This window comes from Siphateles boraxobius, unplaced genomic scaffold, assembly GCF_051911475.1.
Source record: "Siphateles boraxobius isolate OS27281-9 unplaced genomic scaffold, OSU_SipBor_1 12, whole genome shotgun sequence".
In the NCBI taxonomy this organism is placed as follows: Eukaryota; Metazoa; Chordata; class Actinopteri; order Cypriniformes; family Leuciscidae; genus Siphateles; species Siphateles boraxobius.
The window spans coordinates 996,712-1,023,580 of NW_027508722.1; the positions used below are offsets into that span (position 1 = coordinate 996,712).

At 45.9% G+C, this 26,869-nt stretch overlaps 1 pseudogene; it reads left to right on the forward strand.

The window, feature by feature from the left end:
- Window positions 1–18,296: 18,296 nt before the first annotated feature.
- On the forward strand, window positions 18,297–19,568 carry LOC143714454 (general transcription factor II-I repeat domain-containing protein 2 pseudogene; annotated as a pseudogene).
- Window positions 19,569–26,869: the final 7,301 nt, after the last annotated feature.

A 26,869-nucleotide genomic window follows, 5' to 3' on the forward strand; every position in this document is an offset into this window, starting at 1 on the left:
AGCAAATTGTGTGAACAACTTGAACACGAGCAAAATCTGGAAATCTTTTGCACCATTTAACTCCAAAAATTGATGTTGTCTACCTAAAATGAATTAGATGTTTTGTTACCATAATGATGATACATGTTCCCTTTAGTTGAACTTTTTCACATGACTTGTTCTGCCAACGTGACCATTTCCATATTTAATGAGGTAATATAAAATGATGATGCATAAATGTGCCACATTAACACCTGTATCATTATTCACTGTTGTAAGAGACTGGGCTGATAGCAGCCGGATTAAATAGTGACAATTCAAGTTATATATTATTATCTAATTTAATTGTTTTAATGTACCGCCACTCCTTGTTTCTATATAAAATAATAATAATAATAATAATTATAATGATTATTGAATTGATAGTATTAATATTTACTAATATTTCAGTAAACCTCTATATTATTGCTATCATACTGCACCACATATTTATGCATCACACATTATTAAATAACTGCATTAAAATGAGTGATATCTGTATTGTTAGATGGGTTGTATGTTGCCTCCAAGATACCTGTGCTTTTTTTGTTTTAGTCTTGGTGTGAATAGACCTTTCATCATAGGTTTAACTGGGTTTTTCATTTTGTTCAAGGAGGCCTTTATGAATAGTAGCCCTGAACAATATTTTAATGAGCTGGGCATGTTTCAGGGTGGAGTGATGGCTCTTACTGAGATCCTACCATTGCAGCATTGTAAGCTTTGAATACTAAGAATTTGAGTCCATTAATGAGGTATAAGAAGCCAGAGGGCTGTAGGTCTTAGTGCAGGCAGGGTGCATAGAGGCCACAGTGAAGTTTGCTAGATAAGGGAAAGAAAGCATGCGAGTGTATGAGTTTGTGCATGACAGATTATGGTTTGATATGTTTTCTGTACAGCTTGTCTTGACCTTCTGCTAGAAAAGTTTTGCTCCTTCCTGTTCTAGGAGTCCAGCAGTATGGTTGTGATATAGACAAGCCCTTTTTTCACACACTGTGAATGAACTTCTTACCCTTACGAAAAATAAGTATACTTCAAGTTCATTTTATTAAGTATACTTAATATACTTTTAACTGTACTTGAACTCTTTCCATTTTAAAAACATTTTATTCTAGCTTCATGCATTCTTTTTTATCAACACTTGAATCTGAGAAAATCACAAAATATGTTGTTTAATGTTTGATGATCACGTTGTTTTACATTTGAGAATTAGGAACATATCGGTTCTCTTACGAGAGGTTATCTCGTATTGCGTAAGCTAGCTTACGCTAAGGGGGAAGTCATCTTTGCTCGAGATATTGAAGCCAAAAATTCTCCTTAATTTTGCATTTATTGTCAACGCAGTGCAGCAGCCAGCAGACCTAGAGCAGGCCATATTGCGTGCTCATTGGCTGCCGTGCGGCAACTGCTGCAGCCTATCATTGAGCCTTGTGCGTGACTTTGCACCCTCTACGCGACATAGACGCCCGACGCCAGAATGGGGGTGGCTTAGCGTATAAAAGCCAGGCTCAGAGGCTGCCCCACTGATTCCATCATCTTAAGCGAAGCTCTCCGTATCGCTGGACTTTGAGAGAAGCCTTTTGCGCCGTTGAATCTAGCGACCAGCAAGCTTAGGAAAGCGCCTGAAAAAGCCGGCTGTCTTCGCCAGCTTCAGCCTTCCGTGCCTGCTACGCCATCCGGCGTTGAGTATCCTTTTTGTGCTTGCCTTCTGGGATTGTTTGCTTCTGCGACACTCACTCTCTCTTACTAAAAGAGCCGAGCGTTTTTCTAAAAATGCCTCACCTTTCCTGCGGCTCGTGTAGAGCCCCGCTCAGCGCAGGAGACTGCCATGTCATCTGCGCTCTCTGCCTGGGCCCAGACCACGCAGCCCTCGCCCTGGATTCAGGAGGCTGCGAGCACTGTGAAGCGCTTCCGTTGTCGACCCTGCGGGCTCGACTCGAAGCCTTCACCCCGGACGCTATTACTCCACCATCTGGACTGCGCAAGAAGAAGCGCCGTGTGCAGAGGATGCCGGAGCCTGTGGCCACAGTGAAGTGCTCGCCGGATTGCATCCCGCCAGCCTCACTCTCTCCTTCTCCTCCCCTCCCGGACGCGCAGCCGCCGGCTTCGGCCCACACTGCCGCCACCTCAGGGGACGAAGCTGAAGGAGCATACCCAGGTGACAGCTGTTCCATCCTGGCATTGGACAGCGAGTGGTCGAGTTCCCATCACCCCGCCTCCTCCTCGATCCAGGAATCCAGCAGGACTCAGGCTGGCGTGGACGCCGAGCTCATGCGCCTCCTTTCAAAGGCCGTCGACCAACTCGGCCTGGATTGGTCACCGCCTAAGGAGCCGGCGCCCAATAGGCTCGACGCCTGCTTACTTCACAGCTGCCGCCCCTCGCCCGTTTCCAGATCTGCGCCATTTCTACCAGAGCTTCATGCCGAGAGTCGTGGAACGCACCATTCTCCGCGAGGCTCCACTCACATGTCTCATCGGCGCTCTCCCAAGTGGACGGCGCCACGGAGAAGGGGTACACAGCTATCCCCCCAGTGGAAGAGGCGGTCGCAGCGCACCAATGCCCGCCCTGTGCGAGATGGCGCTCAAAGTCTGCCTTCCCGTCTAAAGCCTGCAGGACCACCTCAGCCCTTATCGGCCGCGCGTTCGTCGCCGCCGCCGCCGGACAAGCTGCTTCCAGCCTGCACTCGATGGCCGTGCTGCAGATCCTCCAATCTGATCTCCTCCGCGAATGGGACGAGAGAAGCAAGGAACAAGCCGCCTTCATGGATTTGAGGAGCGCGTTGGATCTCTCCCTTCGTGCTACGAAATCCGCGGCTCTGGCAATGGGCCTCGCTCACATGTCACAGAGAGGAATCTCTGGCTGACGCTTGCGGATATGAGGGAGTCAGAGCGTTTCGCGTTTCTCGACGCGCCGCTCTCCCCTACTGGTCTCTTTGGCCCAGCGGTGAACGGGATCGTCGACCGCTTCTCCGAAGTGCAGAAGACCTCGCAGGCCATGAACCTTTTCCTGCCTCGACGCTCTAGCTCTCTGCAAGCCACCCACGCGAGCCGCCTGCACGTCACGCTAGCCAGCGCCCAGCTCAGCCCCAGCCTCCGCAGCGTCGACAGGGCGGCCACCCTAGATCACGCTCATCTGCGCGCAGGCCGCCTCCCCCCCGGGGACCCCGGCCCAAGGTTGCACTGAAGCCCGAGCAGGCAAAGTCCTCTTAGCAACACCAGAGAGGAAAAGACGGCTGGGTCTCGCTGCGGCCGGACCACCGTCAAAATATCTCGTCCTGTCAGTCCCCTCAGAGAAGGCTACTGCAGACGCACATTTAGCAGCCAACGAGTCGGCAACACAGTCCGCTCGCCTGCACACAAACGCCATTTTTATGGCGACCCAAAGAAATCTCAGAAAGAGTATAAATTCTGGTTATCCGGCTCACGCCGATGGTGTTTTAAGTGTAGAAAAAGTGCCCACAAGTCAGTGCTCACTCCTACACATAAACACGATGCCCCACGTGTCTCACACACTCACAGAGCCCACTCTCATAAAGCTGGCAAATGCCGCTCGAGTGCTAGATGTAGAGAATGTGCCCACAAATCTGTGCTCACACCTACTCGCTGCCCGCTCTGTTACAAGGCAACAGCCTCACAGCGGCCAAGTTATGAATGTAAGTCACGTGCCCGCCCACGAGCGCTCACGCTTACTGATAAACACTTTGCACCAGGCTCTGCTCACACTAAATATCGTCACAAAATGTTCCCCATTCCCATTAATTGGGTCATCTCAAGGGATACAGACAGTCACAGCTGTCAGCAAGCCGCCGTACCCGAGATCAGAGGGCACGCGCGCCCCCCCACACACCTCCGGTTCAGTTTCCCGAGCCCGCGAAGTGCTGCAATCGGAACCCGGAGTCCATTCTGTCCCTAGCTATACATGTAGAAGCATGGAAGGCTATTCCAGGTGAGTCAGAATGGGTGATGAGCACAATAAGACAGGGCTATTCGCTTCAGTTCGCTCGCCGTCCCCCTCACTTTTGAGCGCGGACCGAGACGAAAGTGAAAGCGGATGTAGCACATCTACTCCGCGCAGAAATAGCCAAACTGCTGTGCAAAGGGGCCATAGAACCTGTACCTCCTTCTCTGAGTGAGTCAGGCTTTTACAGCCGTTATTTTCTCGTACCCATGAAGGACGGAGCTCTAAGACCTATCTTAGATCTGAGATATTTGAACAAAGCTCTCATGAGACGGCCGTTCAAAATGCTCATGACCCAAACAAATCCTCGTGCAAATTCGCCCGAGGGACTGGTTTATCTCTCTTGATCTGAAAGATGCATACTTTCAGATCCCGATGGTCCCCCGTCACAGGCCATTCTTGAGATTCGCCTTCAACGGTCGGGCATATCAATACATCGTCCTCCCGTTCGTTCTGTCTTTGGCACCCCTTACATTTACGAAGTGCATGGATGCGGCTCTCGCCCCCTTGAGAGTGAAAGGTCTGCGAATTCTGAACTATTTGGACGATTGGCAGATTTTAGCACAGTCACATAGAAATACAGGCTGATGTCGACCTGCTGGGCATTGCTGCCTGACGCACCTCCACCGGTGCCTTTTGTGCAGGTGTGCTCCACCTCTTCGGGCATAAAACGGGTCATCAGCTGGGGACCACCAGTCATGGATGTTTCGCTCCTTTAACCCCAGTACATCTCCTGGTGGCGGAGCGATGGCAGGGATCACTCCCTGCCACCCCCTGCTGATGCCCTAGGTGTTACTTGGCCCCCATCCCCTATGCTTCCTCCTTAGCCACAGCCAAAAGCTGCCCCTCTCGGCCTCCTCTGCCAGTTCTTTAATGGCTTTTCGACACCCTGCTCCTGTACATCCCATTTCGCGGAGCAGGCGAACCGTTGAGGACCCAACGAAGCCCCTAAATCCCACTTCAACGGGACATGTGGTGGCTTTCGAGCCAGCCTCTCTGCAGTCTTCTACCAGATCTGCATACTTGGCACGCTTCCGCTCGTTGGCAGCCTCCATTCCCTCCTCCCATGGGACAGTAAGCTCCACCAACAAGATGGTCTTGCATGACTCTGACCACATGATCAGGTCTGGCCGGAGCAAAGTTTCCACGATCTCCCAGGGGAATTGGAGCTGCCTCCCCAGGTCGACCCTCATGTTCCACTCACTGCCAGATGAGAGGACCCTAGATGTTGCTCTCTGGTGAGGGTGGTTGATTTTTTCCCCGGCCCTTGCAAACAGAATGGGACTTCTCGTTGGCCCAAAAGGTCTGCTATTAGCCTCCTGTCTACATGACTCTGCCACCTCTGCTAGCTTCCTCAGCACCAGATCATGTCGCCACCTATAGCGACCTTGGGACAATGCTGTCTTGCAGCCCGACAGGATGTGCTGGAGGCTTGCATTGCTGGTACTGCAAAGGGGGCAAAGTTCTTCAGTGCCGAACCACTTATGGAGGTTTCTGGGACAAGGTAGGGTGTCATAAGTAGATCTAATCAGGAAGCTGAGCCTGGCTTGGGGGATCTTCCACAGATCAGACCATGACAAATGCCTGTCTGTGACACCTTCCCATGACATCCAGCCTCCCTGCCGGCTCTGAGACACCGCCTTGATGTTAAGGCGCTCCTGCTCAGTCCTTGTCACTTCTGCCACCACCATGGCTCTCCGCTCTTCCTTGGAGGCCTTTGACCAGAAGAGGGGGGTCTTGCTCCTGCCAAGGCCTGCTCGACCCTCCTGGACTCTGCCGACTATTTCACAAATTTTCAGCCTGCTAATTGCCAGGTCGACCTCTTCCTGGGCTTTCCACTTCCTCCCTGTTTGTATCTTAGGGCCAGCTGCTCTCACCAGTTGATCAGTGGATTCCCTCAGCTCCAGCACCATCCGAGCCTTCTCCTGCTTGTATCCCAGGCCAATGGATCGCAGTGGCAGCTGTAGTGTGTTCCTGCCAAAGAGGCCTACATCTGATAGGCATCTTGGCAGACCCAGTCACTTCCTGATGAATGAGTTTGCTAGCCCATCCATCTTGTTTGCCACCGAGGAGGGAACTTTGCTCATCTTCAGAGGCCACATCACCCTTGGGTACAGTATGAACTGGTAGCTCCATACTTCATACTTGCCGGGGAGCTGGCTCTGATTGATCCTGGCGAGGTCATCTGCGAGCTGCTTCCTCACTGTTTCCCCCATCTGCCTATCAGAGAGGTCTGCTGTATAAATACGACCCAGGCTACGGACGGGCTGATTTGCCAGCAAAGGGATTTCTTCACCGCCTGCGACAAAGATGGTATGGTCATTTCTAACCCCTTTCCTGAGGGACAGGCTGCGTGATTTGGCGGGTTTGATCTTCATCCTCGCCCACCCCACAAGCTCGTCAATCCTCTTCAGCAGTCTTGTTGTACATGCTGCTGTCTGAAGGATGGTGGTAATGTTGTCCATATAGCCTCTCACTGGTGGTAGCCTTTGGCCTGATGGTAGCTTCATACCTCCAACCATCACCCTTGCCCCCATCAGGATAATCTCGAAGGCTGCTGCAAAAAGTCAGAGATAGAACTGTTATCTCACAGAACAGTGCTTCTCAGCCATCTGGAAAGCTTGGGCCTCAAGGTCAACTGGACCAAGAGCTCAATACTGCCCAGTCAGTCAGCTTCCTTTCTAGGAACAGAACTGGACTCTGTGGCTATGACGGCCCGCCTATCGACACAGCGCGCGCGCCGTGTTCGACACCTGGCCGCGTCTTTCCAGGAGGGCAGCATCACATCTCTGAAGACATTCCAGAGGATGGTAGGCTGTATGGCATCAGCCCTGGCTGTGCTTCAGCTGGACTTGCTGCGCATGCGCCCGCTACAACGCTGGCTGAACACCCAATTGCCTCACCAGGCTTGGGTTTCAGGCTACAGACGAATCAGAGTGACGCAGAGCTGCGTTTTGGCTCTGCAGCCCTGGTTAGCGGCCGACTGGTACCAGCGGGGAGTGACAATGGGGGCTGTCTCACACCGAAAGGTCATCTCGACGGACGCCTCCAACTTAGGTTGGGGCGCCGTCTTCGAGGGCAGACCGGTCTTTGGCCTGTGGTCAGACCAGGAGAGACACTACCACATAAACTGTCTGGAAATGATAGCGGTCGAGAACGCGCTCAAACGCTTCCTCCCGTTCATACTGGACCACCATGTGCTAGTCCGCTTGGACAACTTGTCTGTGGTGTCCTACATAAACCGTCAGGGCGGTATCAGATCCAGAAGCCTCTGCCATCTGACAGAACGCCTTCTTGTATGGTCTCAGTACCTCCTGCGCTCGCTGAGAGCTGCGTATGTGCCAGACCACTTGAGCAATGGTCCAGACAAACTGTCCAGGAACTACGTTTCTCCAGGGGAATGGTCCCTGCACCCCCAGACAGTCCAGTCGCTGTGGCGCCTTTTCGGCATAGCGAAAGTCGACCTGTTTGCATCAAAAGACAACGCTCATTGCCCACTGTTCTTTTCAAAGAACGAGGATGTGCTGGCCCAAATCTGGCGCAGCCTCCCACTTTTATGCTTTCCCTCCGGTCTCTCTGTTACCACAGGTAATCAAGAGGATCAGGGAAACGCGCCACTCGGTGCTCCTTATAGCCCCATGCTGGGAGAACCAAGCTTGGTTCCCAGAGCTGATGCGGCTGTCTCACACAGCCCATTGGCCGATTCCAGTGAGGAAAGATCTCTTCTCTCAAGCTCGTGGCTCAATCTGGCATCCCCATCCAGAGCGTTGGTCTCTGCACGTATTGTTAATCAACGGATGCCCATTGTCCTGCCAGAAGGAGTGATGAACACGATTACACAATCCAGAGCTCCCTCTACGAAGGCTTTACGCTTCTAAATGGTCGGTGTTCTCCAAATGGTGTGCTGATAGAGATCTAGACCCACAAACGTGTGGGGTCCCGAGGTTGCTTGGCTTCCTTCAAGAGTTGCTGGATAAGGGCAGGTCCCCATCCACGCTTAGTTTATGTGGCGGCCGTTGCAGCGTTCGCTGAGTCGACGCGCGGTCAGTAAGTAGGAAGAAACGAGCTCATCATCCTCTTCCTTAGAGGAGCCAGACGGATGAATCCCCTGCGACCCCCGTCGGTTCCCATTTGGGATCTTTCATTGGTCCTGGAGGCCCTGAAAGCTTTCCCCTTTGAACAGATAGACTCCGTGGATCTAAAGTACCTCTCGCTCAAAACCATTTTCCTGTCAGCTCTATTGTCAGTCAAACGTGTGGGGGATTTACACGAGCTATCCGTTAGCGCTGCGTGTCTTGAGTTCGGGTCAAATGACTCTAAAGTCATCCTTTAGTCAAGACATGGTTATGTCCCTAAAGTGTTGGGCACCCCCCTTCAGAGCGCAGGTCATTTCTCTTTCGGCTCTGCCAGCATCCGATAGTGAGGGTGATGTTAATCTCCTATGCCCCGTCAGGGCGCTGAGGGCTTACATTTCGCGCTCCGCCTCTTTCAGGCGTTCGGAACAGCTCTTTGTTTCGTTTGGTGGGCGCACCAAGTGTCTCGCCGCCTCGAAACAGAGCCTGTGCAGATGGATAGTGGAAGCTATCACGTCCGCTTATAAGTATAAAGGTCTGCAGTGCCCCTTGGGCATCAGGGTGCATTCCACCAGAGGTGTGGCCTCGTCGTGGGTTTGGTCCAGCGGAATTTCCATTCAAGACATTTGTGAGGTGGCAGGCTGGGCCTCTCTGTCCACATTTGTTAGGTTTTATAAGCTGAAAGTTCCCGCCTTGCAGGCTAGACTTCAGTCAGTGTGAGCGGTGTTTATACTCTGCCCAGATTATCATGTGCAGACTACTCTCACGCGACGTTAGCTCTCCTGGTTGAGCTACACTATATGGTGAATAGTTAAATGGACCGGCGACGCTGCTCTGTATACCCTGTATGTGCTTATAACATGTGCTGAACCGCATTGCTGGCCACCTGTTTCCCACTTATCTATGTTTCCCGGGAATCCCTGGGACTCATGAAGTGGAGGCTGGGTGCGCACGGCGTCGACAATGGATTCCCGCAGTGTAAGCTAGCTTACGCAAAACGAGATAACCTCTCGTAAGAGAACGTACGCGGTTACATACGTAACCTCGATCCTCGACGTCACGTGCAAGGCTCAGTGATATGCTGCAGCAGTTGCCGCACGGCAGCCAATGAGCACGCAATATGCCCTGCTCTAGGTCTGCTGGCTGCTGCACTGCGTTGACAATAAATGCAAAATTAAGGATTTTTTGACATTTTTGGCTTCAATATCATGTTTCGACTTGAATGGGCAAACGCTCACTGTGGCGAGGGGTTCGTGGTCTCTCGAAGTCTGTAGCGAGAGACGAGTCAGCGAGCTGTGCAGTGAGTAAGTAGGTCAAGTGCAGATGATGAACACCTGTGTCTGATTGCAGTGATTGGTGTGGAGACCGCATATAAGCTGCCAGGAATGAGAGAGCGGAGAGAGAGAAGGACTGGGGACTCGTACCAAACACTCACGACCTGCTGGCTGACAATGGACTGAGTAACACATCGGGAAGTGTGGTAGTTTAACTGCACCTTGAGAGCTGGAGACATACAGCGAGAGCTGGTACAGCGGGCAGAGTGTTTCTTATTTATGTGCTGTAGTGGAACACTACGGTGTAGGCCTTTTGTTTGTTCTTTTTTTCTGAATAAAGTACGAGTCCCAAGTTCGCCGACCCTGTCTTCTTCTTCCTTCACCCACACACACGCTAAGATTGACTACACTCACATTCCATGGCGTCTGGCACTTTGGAGAGGTGATCTCTTCATGGATGAATCCCGGTTTTCACTGTACAGGGCAGATGGCAGACAGCGTGTATGGGGTCGTGTGGGTGAGCGGTTTGCTGATGTCAACGTTGTGGATCGAGTGGCCCATGGTGGCGTTTGGGTTATGGTATGGGTAGGCATATGTTATGGACAACGAACACAGGTGCATTTTATTGATGGCATTTTGAATGCACAGAGATACCGTGACGAGATCCTGAGGCCCATTGTTGTGCCATTCATCCAAGACCATCACCTTATGTTGCAGCATGATAATGCACAACCCCATGTTGCAAGGATCTGTACACAATTCCTGGAAGCTGAAAACATCCCAGTTTTTGCATGGCCAGCATACTCACCAGACATGTCACCCATTTAGCATGTTTGGGATGCTCTTGATCGGCGTATACGACAGCGCGTTCCAGGTCCTGCAAATATCCAGAAACTTGGCACAGCCATTGAAGAGGAGTGGACCAACATTCCACAGGCCACAGTAAACAACCTGATCAACTCTATGCGAAGGAGATGTGTTGCACTGCGTGAGGCAAATGGTGGTCACACCAGATACTGACTGGTTTTCGGACCCCAAACCCCCCTGTGAGGTGGATGGATTATCTCGGCAAAGGAAAAGTGCTCACTAACACAGATTTGGACAGATTTGTGAACAATATTTGAGAGAAATAGGCCTTTTGTTTACATAGAAAAAGTCTTAGATCTTTGAGTTCAGCTAATGAAATTGGGGGCAAAAACAAAAGTGTATAATTTTGTTCAGTATACATTAGTTTAGTTAATATACACTTAAATGTATAAAAAATAAATTATCTTATTGTAAAATGTACTTTTTTAAGACAACAGATGCAGATTTTCCAGTAGATTTGTTTAAAATCTTATATCTGGTGGCAAATATGTAGAATGTCCAATCTTAAAGTGTAAATTTTAGAAGCATAAAGCAAATCTGTACCCTGATATATACCTTAAGTCGTTTTAGCTGAATTAATTGCAGTTTTTTACTTTTATAATCAAAACCTAACCACAATGTTTAAATAATATTAATATAATGCCTTCAATCATGGCTATAAATGCATCCAAATCCTGTAGAATTAATAAACGCTAAATTCGCTGCTCATCTGAACATTTTCATCAATTGCCTCATTGTAGAAATTTTCACACACCACTTCGCTGTAAGACTCAAAATCAATGATGGAGTTCAATCTATGAAGTTGTGAGCTGCTAGAATAGAGATGTCACAATGGCAAACACAAGTGGCAGCAAAACCGTGTTCCTTTCAAAAGGTACACTTAACATTGTACTTGATTCATTGCTCTGGGGACACTTTTTGTGTGAACAGCTGTGAAATATGTGTGTAACACATCAATGGAATTGACTTTGAACTTTTATACCCTCGGACAGTGACGTCATTGGAATGCACGCTCGTCAGAGTCTATAATTAGATGTGCCACAGGTGCATCGACAGGTCTTTTTGTCTTCAGACCATACTGTGATTATGTGTGTGACTAACTCCTAGCAAAGAGACAGTGAGAGCTTGTTTGACTAGGCAGTGTGCAGAAAATTCTCTCTTTCTCCTCTCACTCTTTTAATCAAGTGAAAAAGGAAAAGAAAAGAAAATATGCACGATGTGCAAAGTAAAAGTTGTATGCCTCCGTGTTCCCGGCCCATGCCAGAATGCGATACACACCAGTTTTGTTTTGTGTGTTTGGGGGAAGAGCATGCTGCCCATGCGTTAAAATATGGTGAGTGCAGGCGATGTGAAACGCTCATAGTTAAAGTGCTTTGAGTTTGCTTTGCTTCTTTCAAAGGGGTAGCACCCACAATGCGATTGTGGGCCTCGCCTGTCGATCTGGCTGAGGAGCGAGATAGGTCCATCCCTATCGCTTGCTCTCCCCAGATCGCGATGTCATTTCGGCAGACTATTGAGGCATGCCCCGGCGCTTCTTTGGCTCTGCCGGAGGACACTGAATCTCATGAATTTGTCACCTCCGAGCGACCCCTTCCCTGATGATAAAGCGCAGGGGAAACTACTCGAGGCGGTCACTCGTGCAGTGGCCAGATTGCTCTGGCCATAGGAACAAAAGACCCCCAAATGCTTAAAGCGAGATCACTCGTTTATAAAAAATATACATTGCTTGTCTTTATGCCCTCGACGTCGACCTATCGTGGGTGCGAATGCACACGGTTATACGATGCTGCCTCAGATCGGAGAGACGCTCTCGGGCTATCTCTCCCCTGGGAGCGCATCATCAGAGGCATTTCAGCAGCAAATCAGCCTGGTACTGCGACTGTGTTACAGGCATATCAGGCTGATCTTATGAAAGATTTAAGCACAGCCTTTCATCCAGACCTTGTTTACTTGTCTGATTGATACCTGGCTGCATTTAATGCTGAGGAATTAAATTATAAAACTCATCTAATTTGAGAAGTTAGATGCTTGTATTAATACATTGTCTGACTGTTCTTTGGCTAAATGTAATGTAGGGTATCTGGGTGAGTCATTGACTCAGTCCTTCTGAACACAAATGAAGCACATTCTTCCTAAAACCCAAAGTCTTTTAGAATGAATGTAAATTATGGACAATGGCATAAGAATGCCTAGATGAGACTGTTTCTGAAACATTTACGACTCTGTGATGTGTCCCAGAACAACTCACAAACTTCCCCCACTGTAGGCAAACCCAGGTGGCCTCCCTGTCCACACACACACATAATAACTTTTAACGAATTTCCCCATTAAAGACATTTTAATGAGATATATTTCATATGTGTTATGTGGTTCCGAGTGCCCAGGGCCTATGAAGATACGTGTGAGTGTATTGTAGTTCTAAACGAACGACAAATGCCTGTATTATGCATTATTAATGAATAATCCCGCAAACTCACTATCCTAACAAAGTCTGTGAAACTTTGCTCTGCTAACACTGGCCGAAGTCAGTGTCCTGTTACGGGTTTACGACCTAAAGGAATGTTCACAGAACTGTGGCTCTCTCTCTCTGAATTCTTGCTGAGAAGGAGAAATGAAATCTTTCTTTTCAATCCTATATATTCTATATATATATATATATATATATATATATATATATATATATATATATATATATATATATTATATATAAATATAACCATGTGAGAAATGTATTACCATGTATCTAATGTTCCAATCTCATGATGTGTCCTTTTATGTGGTTTGTTTCATGTAAACTCTAATACTTACTATACCAGACTGTTCACACTATGATCAACCAGAATCAGATGTGTGACTTATTTGTGACCAGTCACGGAAACTAGGGGCACAAGTCGGTTCTGGGGCATTTTGAGTTATTCATAGATTCTGAAAGTGTAATGTCCAAGCTTTCCAACGATGTGTAACATGTGGAAATCTGATAATATTTGGAGAAGTTGTGGCCATTTGAAAGTAGGCACTTAAAAAAGCTCAAAGATGAGAAAACGACCTCTAAAGATTGTGCAGTTCTCACCTGTCTCAGCTGCTGGGGGTGACAATAGGGCTCATTTACATCTCATTTAGATAAGCCATACCCCCTGTAAAGCTCCCCCTGTGCTTTACAGCTTTTTTTGCACTTCGAATGAGTGCACTTCTGCCGCACTAGGCGAAAAACAATTGTGCTGCCCCTCTATTTGCAACGTACCAGAAACAACACACAAAGACCAATATGCCATATAGCCTGCATATAACGCAAAACCAGCAACAACACACAAAGACCAATATGCCATATACATATAACGCAAAACCAGCAACAACACACAAAGACCAATATGCCATATACATATAACGCAAAACCAGCAACAACACACAAAGACCATTATGCCATATACATATAACGCAAAACAGGCAACAACACACAAAGACCAATATGCCATATAGACTGCATATAACGCAAAACCAGCAACCACACACAAAGACCAATATGCCATATACATATAACGCAAAACCAGCAACAACACACAAAGACCAATATGCCATATACATATAACGCTTAACCAGCAACAACACACAAAGACCAATATGCCATATACATATAACGCAAAACCAGCAACAACACACAAAGACCAATATGCCATATACATATAACGCAAAACCAGCAACAACACACAAAGACCAATATGCCATATACATATAACGCAAAACCAGCAACAACACACAAAAACCATTATGCCATATACATATAACGCAAAACAGGCAACAACACACAAAGACCAATATGCCATATAGACTGCATATAACGCAAAACCAGCAACCACACGCAAAGACCAATATGCCATATACATATAACGCAAAACCAGCAACAACACACAAAGACCAATATGCCATATACATATAACGCAAAACCAGCAACAACACACAAAGACCAATATGCCATATACATATAACGCAAAACCAGCAACAACACACAAAGACCAATATGCCATATACATATAACGCAAAACCAGCAACAACACACAAAGACCATTATGCCATATACATATAACGCAAAACAGGCAACAACACACAAAGACCAATATGCCATATAGCCTGCATATAACGCAAAACCAGCAACCACACACAAAGACCAATATGCCATATACATATAACGCAAAACCAGCAACAACACACAAAGACCAATATGCCATATACATATAACGCAAAACCAGCAACAACACACAAAGACCAATATGCCATATACATATAACGCAAAACCAGCAACAACACACAAAGACCAATATGCCATATACATATAACGCAAAACCAGCAACAACACACAAAGACCAATATGCCATATACATATAACGCAAAACCAGCAACAACACAGAAAGACCAATAAGCCATAGGCCTACATATAACGCAAATAGTGCGCAACGCTCGTGTGCCCAAAATGTCAACAATATTAAAGTTTATGCAGGAGGCAAATGCCTGCTGGCATTTTCTTTAAGCAGTCATGACAGGAATTTTCCAAATAATCACATTTCACCTCCTCAAATTACTGTTGCAAATCTCTTTACACCACTTCCTTATGTGCGTATTCACACACAAATGAAATGTCCGCAAGCACATTATATCATCAGCAGGTTCAGCATCTTAAATAACGACTAAAGACCAAATGAAGCTTAACTTACATTTCAGAAACGCGCACGGCAGGCCTTCATCGCAGCAAAGGTCTTAACTGCATCCTCTATTTCGATTCTCTGTGCCAGTTCATGTTCTATGGAGATTGTTGCCAGTCCATTAACTCTGTTCCCTGTTCACAAAACGTTCCCCATTCAAAGCAATCGGGACGTCACATATGAAACAGCCAGCCACCGCTGTCAGCGAGCCGAGCCGCCGTATTCAAGCACTGAGGGCGCGCGCGCTGCGCCCATACCTCCGGTTCAGTTTCCCGAGCCCACGAAGTGCGGCGAAAACATTTTCGGTGTAACTCACTCACCAGACGGTTCAGCTCGTCTGCGAAAATCTTTGCGGTATCCATCTTCATTGAATTTTGATATCAGATACAGCCGGCCAGAGCACAGCATAATAAGTAGCCATGCGGTTCACTTGGAGGGCGGGGGCAAAAGCGCCGGGTTATTCAGTATGGAAATACACACAGACAATGACACGCCACGCCCCTACTGCATGCTAGAATCTCCGAAAACAAGCCGATTTCAACCTCAAAATGTAAGCTTTTAAATATACCAATACTGCTATCTCAAACATGGAGAGGCTTCTTCGTGATTTCAACTAACAGATTCTGCAAAAAATTGAAATTCACCAATTTTGAAAAAAAAACTCTTCTTTCTCATTTTGCTCGAAAGTTGTTCTGCCGACTTGTGTCCCTGGTTTCTGTGACGGGTCACATTTGGTCTCTAAAACCTGGTACTTTGAAGATCGAAGTGACTGTATACACGATATGTCGGTAACAGAAAGAGGCTGGATTTCTCCAAGGTGATAAATGACGCTTCCCCACTCCGCTCTCTCTCTTACCCTCTTGTCCTCGTTTCATAATGTAACGTCTCGCCTCCGGGCGAGCTCTTCGCCTTTCTTTTATTTGTTTCTAGTTTAGGTTGTGTTTTTCAGTCTTAGATAAGTCTCCGTGTTTAATTCCAATCGACGAGTGAAAAGAACACCGCGTGAAATATCTCTTCAGCAAATCCATCTACAAGGGACCTTTAAACGAGCGCGCGCTCGCTTTGAAGGAGAAACACGCGCACGTGACCACATGACGCGCCGGACCGAGAGACACACACACGCTTCTCCACAAGCCATGCAAAGAGTGCAAGTATCCGTGTTTCATCACGCTTTTAAGATTTGTTGACGTCTTGTTGTCTCTCAAAGTTCTGTTGTCTATGTGAATTTGCTATTTAGAAAGATCCTCGGGTCTTTCTAAACTCCCTCTTGCATAACTGCAACTCTCTACATTTCCTCTCTCTCTCTGTCTCTATGCATTTCTCGTTCATCGATGCCGTATTGTGTTTTGTTGTTTATTATGTTTGTAAATACATATATCCCATGCAACCGTAGTAAATACATAACTAGTTCTGCCTTATTAAATTCATTATATTCATTTGATTGATGTACTGCCTCTTTGCTCATTTTCCAAGTCCCTTAAGTGTCAAAGATCTTAGCTACAAGCTTACAAATTAAAGATACTTTACAGAGTATTTGCTTATAGGGCAGGAAACCCAATTCTTGTGGCCACAGAATTGCTTTTCCTGAAATCCTATAAAGTAGGATGATATTGTGGATCCCACAAGTATTATTCTGACAATTGAGCTAATTAATTTTGCCTGTTTTGTAAGACTTGGTCCGTGTAATTAATTACAATCAACTTGTGGTTAATTGCAAGGATACACATGCATGCATGCAGGTAAAATGACATATCATCCCTTATCGGGAGATTTATCAACATGTAAGACTAATCTAATCCAAACATGTATGAATAATTATTAATTACCAATTAATAATTATGATATGCAAATCCACCATGGATTAGATCCGCCCATGAGTCTTTACATAATTGGTGGAGAATATGCTTGGTACATTTTAAACTTGTTTTTCAGCAATTCAGTTTCAATCTATGTCTATATTGTGATTTAATATTGTACGCGCGCCTCGACAGAGCGAACGCAATGCGAATTCACTGGCTGACTGATTAAAGGCAAAAAGCCGTCTCAGTTCAGCAAAACTAAAAAGTAAACTGCAGTTTCATAGTATTAAATTTGTCCTACAAAAGACGAAGAAACCTCTTTTGAATTACGACATTTTTAATGTTAAACTCCCCTGTCCGAACGAGATTCTTCTGTCAGGGTGAAGACAAGATTTAGTGAAACGACGCTCTTTCACTATTCTTAAGAAAGGCCTGATATTATAATCGTTAACGATAAACTCCTGGTTAAACATTGACGTAGCTACTCAATTGTAAAAAAAACTAAAGCATATTTAATCATAAGTGCTATTTGATAATATATGTTATGGGAGTCGAAAAAAAACCCCAGACGAATAATTCCTGTTTTCTTTATGCACAGCGCAGAAACCCTGCCAGACGTGTTGTTAGAATATAGCACCGAAAAAAAATCTAAAACCTAAAAACATTTTTAATCATAAGTGCTCTTTGATAAATGTTATTTGGATCCGAAACGACAGACGAATAATTCCTGTTTTCTTTTGCACAGCGCAGCGAAAAAAAAAAAAAATCCTGCCAAACGTGCTTGTGAAATATAGCACCAAAAATCCGCTGAGATTTAATTTTGATAAGTGTCATCGCTACAGAAAACAAAGCGTGGAAGCAGGCTGGTTGTTATTCCGCTGACAAACACTAGAGGGCATCCTTTAGGCCCTTAGTGCTTGACAGCTCTCGAATTACGCACCGCCCCCTGACTTCATCCTGCGTGAACGAAATGTCGCCATCGTGTGGACACTAGCAGTAGGTAATTTCTTTTCCCAAAATTCTCTCTTCCTGACATTTCAATTTGTCTAACTGTCAATACATATTGGCATTTACAGCTCTGCTTGTGCTAATGTTATTGGATGTTAGACAATTCTTTTACCTCTGACTGTTAAACTTATTTTTATTTCAAATTCAAACAAGATTTGAATTAAAATTTAGATTTAAAATAAAGATTAGTTCAGTCACTGATATCCACACAGAGGGAGTACGCCCCCTTTTGTGGCCTCCCCCGCTGATTCGGCTTTTCACTTGTTTTTCTCTTTTCATTCGGTTTTGAATTGGTCTATTTTCCAGCTTTTCTCGTTGGTTTATTTTATTAATAATCGCTGATACTCTACAGCAGTGGTCTCAAACTCGCGGCGTGATATTTTGTGGCCCCCTACTTGACATAAAAGTTTAATGTTAGTGCGGCCCGTCGTTGCGTGTGCCGCGTTTTTTTATTTATTTTTTATCCCTTATGGGCTACCATAAATAGTCTCGTAACAGCTTACGGCGGGTTTGTTGTCAAACCGCGAAGTACACTACAAACATACTGGGGAAGTATCAACATTAGTCAGAAGTGGACAGAAAATATATGCCATCACCCAGTTCCAGTCATGTCTCTCTCAAAACGTGCCGTGAAGAGAAAGGTTGGCGAAGAGCACAGGCAATTTCAGGAAAAGTGGGAGACGGAATATTTTTTTGTCGAGCACAGAGGAACCCCTACGTGTCTCATATGCACGGAGAAAGTTGCGGTGTACAAGGAATATAACATCAGACGTCATTACTCAACTAGACATGCTGAGGAGTATACAAAATACCATGGAGATGAGAGAAAGAACCGGGTCTCCAATCTTAAAAAATGTCTATTGAGGCAACAAGATTTATTTAAGAAAGCAAAAAAAGAGAATGAAGCAGCCGTCGAAGCTAGCTACGTGGTGAGTGAGATGATTGCGAAGGCCGGTAAGCCGTTCAAGGAAGGCGAGTTCATCAAAAAGTGCATGTTACTAGCTGCAAGTAAAGTCTGTCCAGAAAAGAAGGGTCAGTTTAGCAACATCAGCCTTTCAGCTAATACAGTGGCAGAGCGCATTTCTGACCCTTCAGAAAACATTTATGATCAGCTGCGTGAGAAAGCCGAACGTTTTTGTGCATACTCAGTCGCTCTTGATGAGAGCACGGACAACACTGACACCGCGCAGCTCGCAATATATGTCCGTGGTGTTGACGACAACTTTGAAGTGATCGAGGAGTTGCTCGCTGTGATTCCAATGCATGGTCAGACCACCGCTCAGGAGATATTCTGCCAGCTGTGTGGTGCTATTGAAGATGCAGGTTTGCCATGGAAGAGGTTTACTGGAATAACGACTGACGGTGCGCCATCAATGACAGGAAGGAAAAATGGACTGGTAGCACTTGTTCAAAGAAAACTGGAAGAGGAGAATGTGGAGGAGGCCATTGCTCTGCACTGTATTATCCATCAGCAGGCTCTTTGCGGCAAATGCCTGAGGTTTGACAATGTGATGTCCGTTGTTGTGAAATGCATCAATCATATCAGAGCTAGGGGATTGAAGCACCGGCAGTTCCGCGCCTTTTTGGAGGAAATAGAGTCAGAATATGAGGATGTGCTCTACTTCACAGAGGTACGTTGGCTCAGTAGGGGAAACGTTTTGAAGAGGTTTTTTGAGCTGAGAGCAGAAGTGAAAGCCTTCATAGAGAAGGATGGGATGGCTTTTCCTGTGTTAAGTGACCCCAAATGGCTCATGGACTTAGCTTTTCTTGTTGACATCACACAGGAGCTGAATGTACTGAACAAGAAGTTACAAGGCCAGGGGCAGCTTGTCAGTGCTGCCTATGACAATGTGAGGGCTGAAGAACCATTCATGTTCTGAAGAACCGTTCATGTTCTGAAGAACTAACTGTTCATGTTCTGAAGAACCGTTCATGTTCAGAAGGACAGCTCATGAAGAACCATTCATGTTCAGAAGGACAGCTCATGAAGAACCATTCATGTTCAGAAGGACAGCTCATGAAGAACCATTCATGTTCAGAAAGGAATGTTCAAATTCAGAGGAACCGTTCAGAATAAACGGTAATAATAAAGATTGAGAAGATTGAATCAGTTGTGCTCCTTTTTTGGAATACTTAAATACTATTTTTTGTTGAATACTTGATGCGGCCCAGCCTGACCCAGACTCTACCTCCAGCGGCCCCCAGGTAAGTTGAGTTTGAGACCCCTGCTCTACAGTAATCGTGATTGTTATTGGATAATTCTAATCTTTATCTTCTTCTTACATGCTTATCTAAATTTGATTTAAACTTCTTTGAATTTAATTTGAATTAAGTTTGTCTGTTCAGTCAGGTGGACCACCACTGAGGAAGTAAGCACCCTTGTGGCCAAAACACGCTACTACAGCCTACCTCCTCCTGTGTTTCATCTGGTTTTCTTTATTTTCTATCTTCTCTTTTGGGTTAGGTTATTTTGATAAATAATTTTTTCATAATTCCCTTTTGTTTTTACCATTGTTAGTAAAACCCTTGCTTTTTATTCTCTACATACATAAGTACTTAATTTGGTTTAGACAAAGAAAGCCTAATTCACTTTAAGTTTAACTTGTTCTTTATCCTGTTCTGTATTTATAGGTAGAATCCATTAAAGAGCCGTGGTGATTCGACAGTCATCACTGGTTGGTTTCCAGCGAGCTGGTTCGTCTGACACGCGTTTCCAGCGTTTGCCGTACGTGAGTCCCGGACGGTCCTAATTCCCCGTTCATTGGTGCGCAACTTTGCTACATCAACAGTTTGGCACTCCAAAGTCGCAGGTTGTCTAAGCAGGCGGACCGTGATAGATAGAGGAGGGAAGGGCCCGGGGACACGGCGGTCGAGTGTTTGGGATCGTCGGAGAGATTGGCCACGCCGCTGGCTCCAACCAGAGTGACCTCAATTCAACCCAGGCAAACTAACTAAAGGTAAAACCCAGCCCCTTATTAATAGGCCACAGACTATTAGATGTTACCCCGGTCATTTAAGTGTTTGGCCCATCCCCTTCTCTCCAAGCCACACATAGCAGGCTCAGGCCTCCTTATCCCCTGTAACACTTCCTGTGTTATTATTTACTCCATTTCATTATAGACCTATTCATTTCTATTATGTCATTTTACTTCAATATTTTCCATCTTTCTATTTGTCTGTTCTGTTGTGATTTGTTCCTTTCAGTTCACCTAAAGACAGAACCTCCGAGAGACACCAAGAAAAGCTAGATAACAGATCGACAACCAAGCAGCCAGTGTCGTTGAACGACACACTAGGCTGACGCCCTGTCAAAATCTTTATTTAGGCCCTACACTGACCTAAACAATTTGTCCCCACCTGTCTAACTGTCTGCATGAGTTAGCCGAAATTCTCATAAACGGCAGAGACCGTATGAATGTAACTCGTTAACCTTAGAACGAACTTGCACTGGCCTCTTTGTGTGTGTTGTGTTCCTCTCGCCCACAGTGAGCCAGTATGTTCCAGTCTTCCAACCCCACAGTCCACCGGGACAACCTCAAGACATGGCTGAAAGCCATGACGACTACCTTCCTGCCTGGGGACGCCGGCTTGGACAAGCTGATGGAACACGACCCAACACAGGGCTACAACTACAAAGACTGGGCCAGAATCGTCGGAAGCATCGCACACAACCTCTTTGCCCAGGCAAGGCTCAGCGAACGGAGCAAAATTGACCTGGAGCAGCAAGCATCAGCGCTTAAGCTTCAAGTGGAAGAGGCCCAAACCCAGAGTCATCCAGATCAACTACTCCTCGAGACCGAGGAAGAGGACGAAACAGACTCTGAGCTTCGAAGGAAGTGGAAAGACTTCAAACCGCCCTGTCTGATCCTCATCTGCACATAGACCGAAGAGAACAGTCAGAGAAAAGAACCAGAAAGGAACTCAACGAGAAACTCCAACAAAAGTGAAGCCCCTTGCAAAGAGCAGAGACTGAACTTAAAGAGACTCGAAAGCCACGGCCTGCGAAAGAAACTCGCAAGAGGCCCGTGCTACCATCCACAAGCTCGTTCAGCAGAGACAAGATCTCGAACAAGAACTTGACACCGTTCACACAGAGTTGAAACACTCTTATAGACTGCAGAAGGACCGGGAAGGGGAAACGCACACCACAAAGTTTCCCTGACCAGCCAGTCCGCACCTTTCAGCCAAGAACCCAGAGCTGTAAAGGGGGGTGAAAGCCCACTGTTCAAAACATCACCAGCCAGCCCACAAGAACCCCCGTCAGCAGCAAGGGGGGAAGAGCCTTTCCAGGAGAGCCCCTGCCACTAACCACGGCATGGCTCCCAAAAGACTTAACAAGCTGGCCAGAAACATCCCTACGTTCACTCCGAACCCTGCAGGAGGCCACAACGTGCACGCCTACCCGCAGGACATTGACTTTCACTTATAAACTGTTACCAACGTCACCGCGTGGGACAGATTGTACCTGCTCAGAATCACTTCCAGTCGTGATGCGCACAGCTTCCTCGACCGTCAACCAGAGACAGTCAAGTCGGATTACCAGCCACTGCGGCAGGCCTTCATTAAAGAATTCTCTGATCCAGAATCAGACCAAAGACTAATCACAGCCATGGACCTCAATCAGCCCGGCATGGAGGATGATTTCAACTTCAGAACTTTGTCTCTCCGACATCTGCACCCCACAGTGAGTCATCACCTAGACATCCTGGCCTGACCACATAGCATGACTACTCAACAGCTAAAAGAAGCTTACACCAAGCAAAAGACTGTGTCCGAAAAGACTTTGAAAACCCCCACAATCTACTCTGTTTCTGAGCCCTACTCAGAGCTGCCTTTAGAGGGCGCCCCACAACACCATAGCCCTATTTACAGAGAGTCAAGACCGTTCCAGGCCAACAGAGGGCAGCACTACTGCGATGGTGCTCGTCCAAGACACCAGAGCGAGCGCTTTGACAGATTCTGGGACCTGCAACAACCACCCGATCACCCAAAAGGTGGAGCCACATGGGAAACCGACCAATGGCCCAGAAAGAGCCGAGCCCCATCGACCAGACCATCAAGCCCAGACAGCCCAGAGCGGAACCCCTCTCGACATGCCACTGGTAAGCACAAGTCTGAACCCACATGAGAAAAAATCGGTGCTGCCACATCTGAGACAGCCGAGACTCTGAAGTCGCTGAAAGAGCTTCTTCACAAAAGACTTTCCAAAGGAGACAAGAGGGACGAGACAGACATCCTATGTCTAAGCGTAAGACCTGAACCAGGCAACCAGAACACTGCTCGTCAGCCTCAGAGCACAGAGCTAACTGTCACATCACAAAATTACAGCATCACCCAGCCACCAGAGCTGATAGCTGCCCAGCCTGAGCAAGACAGCACAAGTTCCCATGTTTTGGCTACCTGCCTCCACAGCAAACCACATGACACCGGCCCTAACCGCCCCTCGATCACCACACCAGCCCCTACGCTAAGACTCCTGGGGAACCTGATCGCAAAGGGGGTGGCCTGGAAACTCTACCTAGCCATCTCTTTGGAAAATGAGGTGAGCCTGGAAGCCCTGGTAGACATCGGCTCAGACCTCACTTTAATGTCAGCTCAGCTCTTTGAAAGGCAAGTCAAGGCAAGTTTATTTATATAGCACATTTCATACACAATGGTAATTCAAAGTGCTTTACTTAGAAGAAATTAAAATAATCAAAATAAATCAGAATAATTAAAACAGTTTAGAATAAAAGATAAAATACAGAAATAATCACATGAAATCAGAGTAATTAAAACATAAAATAAAATACAGTTCAAACAGTCGGACGAACAGTGGCACAGTGCTCATTCAGTAAATGCACAGCTAAACAGATGTGTTTTGAGTCTGGATTTGAATGTGACTACTGTAGGAGCACATCTGATCTCTTCTGGAAGCTGGTTCCAGCTGCGGCTGGGATAGTAGCTAAAAGCAGACTCGCCATGGTTAGAGTGAACCCTTGGTATTTCTAGCCGATGTGATCCTAATGATCTGAGTGATCTGTTGGATTTATATTCAGTGAGCATATCTGCAATGTATTGAGGTCCAAGGCCATTGAATGATTTATATACCAGTAATAATACGTTAAAATCACTCCTAAATGTAACTGGCAGCCAGTGTAAAGACCTGAGGACTGGTGTGATGTGTTCATATTTTCTGGTTCTGCTCAGAATCCTAGCAGCAGCGTTCTGTATGAGCTGCAACTGTCTTATGGTCTTTTTGGGAAGCCCAGTGAGAAGTCCATTACAATAATCCACCCTACTGGTGATGAAAGCATGCACAAGTTTTTCTAAGTCTTGACTGGAAACAAAGCATCTAATTCTTGCAATATTTTTCAGGTGATAGTATGCTGATTTAGTTAATGCTTTGACATGACTACTGAAACTAAGTTCTGACTCTAGAGACACACCCAGATTCCTGACTTGATTTTTAGTTGTTTGACCCCTAGACTGAAGGTATGCGTTCACCTTGAGAACTTCATCTTTGTTTCCAAACGCAATGACTTCAGTTTTGTCTTTGTTTAACTGAAGAAAGTTTTGGCACATCCAATTGTTTACTTCATCAATGCATTGGCAAAGGGAGTCAATGGGGCTGTAATCGTTAGGCGATAGGGATAAGTAGAGCTGTGTGTCGTCTGCATAGCTATGGTAAGCGATTTGGTTCCTTCTCATTATTTGGCTCATTGGGAGCATGTACAGGTTGAATAGGAGTGGCGCAAGAATTGAGCCTTGAGGGACTCCGCATGTCATGGATGTCCACTCAGACTTATGGTCTCCTATACTCACATAGTAACCTCTGCCTCCTAAGTATGACCTGAACCATTTTAGAACTATCCCAGAAAGCCCGACCCAGTTTTCCAGCCTGTCAAGAAGTATTTTGTGAATGACAATGTCAAATGCAGCACTGAGGTCGAGTAGTACCAGCACTGATAATTTGCCTGTATCAGTATTTAAGCGAATATCATTTATTATCTTTATGAGCGCGGTCTCTGTACTGTGGTGCGGTCGGAAACCAGATTGAAAATGGTCAAAGTATCCATTTGAGCTTAAGAATTTGTTCAGCTGATTGAAGACAACTTTTTCAATGTTCTTGCCTATGAAAGGAAGATTTGAGATCGGTCTATAATTGTTTAATATGTTCTTATCCAGATTGCTCTTTTTCAGGAGGGGCTTGACAACAGCAGTTTTCAGGGAGGTCGGAAAACTCCCAGAGAGAAGTGAGGCATTTACCACTTCTAGGAGATCTGCTTCTAAGCTGTGTAAAACATTTTTGAAAAAAGATGTGGGAAGTGCGTCAAGGGCGCAGGTTGAGGTTTTTAGGTGCTGTACGGTTTCTTCCAAAATTTTGCCATCAATTTCTTCGAAATCAGACATAGTGGCTACTTTCTCATGCTGTTGTCTGATCTGCATGACACCAGCGCAACTCAAGGATGAGCTGATCACCTTTCTGATATTATTGATTTTCTCAGAGAAGAAGGAAGCAAAATCACTGAACTTGCTGTCTGAGAGCATTTCACTGGGAATCTGGCTTGGGGGGTTTGTCAGTCTCTCTACAGTAGCAAAAAGAGTGCACGTGTTGTGTAAGTTACTGTTTATAATATTTGAGAAGAAAGTCTGTCTAGCTTTGCCTAGTTCCTTATTGAAAGCATGGATGCTGTCTTTGTAGATGTTATAATGGACTACAAGTTTTGTCTTCCGCCACATGCGCTCTGCTTTTCTGCATTGTCTTTTCATATTTTGCACTGCTGTTGAGTTTCTCCAAGGTGCTTTTTGTCTGCCACTCTTCTTCCTGACTTTCACAGGAGCAATATCATCAATTACACTCTTAACTTTTGAGTTAAAAGAATCAAGGAGAAAATCAACAGAGTCAGCAGATAAGCTTGGTGTTAAAGATATAGCCTTCATAAATAGTACACTAGTGTTCTCATTTAAGCATCTCTTCTTGACAGACACAGACCTAGCTTCAATGGCAGGAGAGATCAATATATCAAAGAAAATACAAAAATGATCAGAGAGTGCTACATCCTTAATAACAATTGATGAAATGTTTAGACCCTTACTGATAAGTAAATCTAGAGTGTGTCCACGATTATGTGTGGGTCCATGTACATGCTGAGTCAGATCAAAAGTATTTAAAACAGTTTTGATTTCTTTTGCCATATTGTTTTCTGCATTATCTATGTGAATGTTAAAATCTCCAGCAATGGCAAAGCAGTCAAACTCTGAGGAAATTGTTGATAACAGTTCTGTTAAGTTCTCAGCAAAAGCTGGAGAGTATTTTGGAGGCCTGTAAACAATGATAAGTAAAATGCGTGGAGCACCTTTTAACACAATACCCAGATATTCGAAAGACGGGTAATTCCCCAATGATATTTGCTTACATTGATAGACATCTTTATAAAGAGCAGCTAAACCTCCGCCTCTTCTGACAGCTCTGCAGACACTCATAAAAGTAAAGTTAGGAGTTTCTAGTTTCTTCTAGCCAAGTTTCATTTACCAACATAAAATCCAGGTTGTATGTGGTTATTAAGTCGTTGACTAAAAGTGATTTATTTTTAAGTGAGCAGATGTTTAAAAGTGCTAACTTAACAGTCTTACTTTTTGTCCCCACAGCAATCTTAGTATGTCGTGTAATAGGCACCAGATTCGATGGGTTTGCTGTACGGCTTTTGAAGGCCTTAGACTTTCTATCATGTAATCGAACAGCAATAGAAAAAGATACAGGCACACTGGGTTCCCGCTTGTTCTGTAAACATTTGAGAAAGTTATTGTTATCATAGCGGGGACCCGACACATATCACTGAGAGCTGGTATCAGTTGTTTTTGGTTCACCTCGAGCCGCTGGAGGAGGGTGTGGGCCCTGGTGCTGTGGCAGAGGCCGAAGAGCTCTCACAGGAGGAGGGGGAGGGCGAGCTGGGCCCGCAGGCTTTGGTGGTTGTGGGGCCTGGCGTTTTTTGGTTGGTATCTGGGGGCTCGCAGCAAAAGAGTGGGATAGTCTAGTTCCAGCATGCACCAGTTGTTCCATTTTCTCTGAGAAGCACAGAAGTGGAGATGCTGGAGAGAGTGATAACGTTTCCGGTGAGAGGGGTTGTTGCTCTGGTTTTATTGGAGGCTGTAATATGCTGTCCTGGTTTCCCTGGCTGTTTTCCAGAAAGTCGTCCTT